Genomic DNA, 2,500 nt, shown 5'->3' on the forward strand with positions numbered 1-2,500 from the left:
CCACCCAACAAGAGTTCCATACGCGATCTTCACAAGACAGAGCACGTGGGTGCGTCTGTTCACGCTTCACATCCGTCTGGCAAATGCAATAACTTGTTAACGTAGGGGTACACTGGCCCCCACCCCCCCGCCGGGACAGTATTAAACACGGCGAAGGACATTCCACGGCTGACAACAAACAAATGCACCGCCAGTATCAGAAGCCATGAAAGTGTAGAAAAAACCAGTTTCAAGGTAAAAACAGGCGATGGAGCTAATACTTAGAATTACCAAAATCATTATTATAACATATATACAATAAATTAGAAATGAGATTGTTGGCAAAACATTAGTAACTTAGGAAAAAAAAACACGAAAAGACCAAAATTCTAAAATTGTTTACCTACGGAATATCAAAAGTGTCTTTGAAATATAAATGAAAAAGTAAAAAAGTACAGTATAATTATCGTTTGCTGTAATGAGGTAATCCATCCTTGTGTGGGACTTCTCGTCTGTACCCACCGTCCAACTTTTTGGAAGATGCAGTCGCCCAAAATGGACACGCTCCTTAGTATCGCAGCGCTCTTGGCTCATCTCCTAGTTAGGTCTGCGGATTGCTCCGTGCCCAACGCCCAACCATTTCAGTCGGCATAAATGGACTGTATATATATATATATATATATATATATATATATATATATATATATATATATATATATATATATATATAGTATATATATATATATATATATATATATATACATACACATATATATATATATATATATATATATATATATATATATACACACTACACACACACACACACACACACACACACATATATATATATATATATATATATATATATATATATATATATATATATATATATATATGTATGTATACACACACACACACACACATTAATACACACACACATTATATATATATATATATATATATATATATATATATATATATATATATATATATATATATATATATATATATATATATATATATATATATATATATATATATATATATATATGTATATACACACACACATATATATATATATATATATATATATATATATATATATATATGTATACACACACACACACACACATATATATATATATATATATATATATATATATTTATATATATATATATATATATATATATATATATATATATATATATATATATATATATATATGTATACACACACACACACACACATATATATATATATATATATATATATATATATATATATATATATATATATATATATATATATATAAGAGGAATCACAAAGCTTTCACGTGATATCATTTGCAGGATCGCCGGCAATAGCGTACTTTACATTCCCTGCAACTCTGTTCTGTCACAGTGTCAAGCTCCTCTTTTCTAATTCATGCAGTTTTTCCTTCACTATCTCCAATCAGTGCTGTATTATTTAGAAACATTAACCATTATAAACTACTTCCTTTACCTTTATTCTTATATTATGTCTATACACACATATGTCATGACCATCATCTTACTAATCATACCACTTTATACGATACTGAAACCCATGCAGACAAGCCACCTTATCTGGATAATGTTATACACCAAACCAGTCCTCATTTCGTCTGGGTATTCTATCATGTTTCACCTTCGTCATAAAACTTTAATATTTCTCAAAACCATTAAACTTTTCAAGTGCCCTCCACATGGCACAGCCATGTTCAGAATTGATGCTACATGGCAGCATGGGGAGTTCATTCAAAATTCACTAACTGGCAACTAACATGCTACTTATTTATTTCTTATAGATATTTGAAAACAGGTTTATCTCATAAAATATGGCCACAGTATGTGTCAAGAATGAAACCTGTCATATATATCAAACGTAAGAAAATATCACTTATAACCAAATTTCGGAAAAACAGTGACGAAACATTTCAAAACTTTCTTTCGCTCATCGCCGATGCGTTCAACAACAAAATGTCTTTATCAAGTCTAGGTTCAGATGTTAAAATGATAAGAAAAAATCATAAAAAGTTTTCATGACATTATGGTATTGGCTTTAATTGCAACCATAAAATCTGAAATAGTCCTATTTGATTATTTATACCTCTGACACTGAAAAAATATAAATAAATAAACGAAAGTATTACTGTAGCTAAAATGCATCCACTGCCATTAACGGGTGGGGGGGTCTGTGGGCGCACGACCCCTAGAGTGGCGGCAACATGAACCACCTGAACATACGCCTACAATGAATAGAGAAAATTAAATCAACTTGAAAGTATTATCTTTATATTTATTATAGGAATATTTGGATTGTCATAAATAATAATGTTGTTTGTGTTATATTTTTTTAACCACTTCAGAAATAATGGTTTATTAGCAAATATTCGATTACAGTTACACTTTTTAATGCCAAGATTTTGTTCCTAGGCTTAGGCATGTTAGTCTTCATTACTTGCTCAAAAATACATTACACTTAGCCATCACATTG

The sequence above is a fragment of the Macrobrachium rosenbergii genome, chromosome 1 (assembly GCF_040412425.1).
Source record: "Macrobrachium rosenbergii isolate ZJJX-2024 chromosome 1, ASM4041242v1, whole genome shotgun sequence".
In the NCBI taxonomy this organism is placed as follows: domain Eukaryota; kingdom Metazoa; phylum Arthropoda; class Malacostraca; order Decapoda; family Palaemonidae; genus Macrobrachium; species Macrobrachium rosenbergii.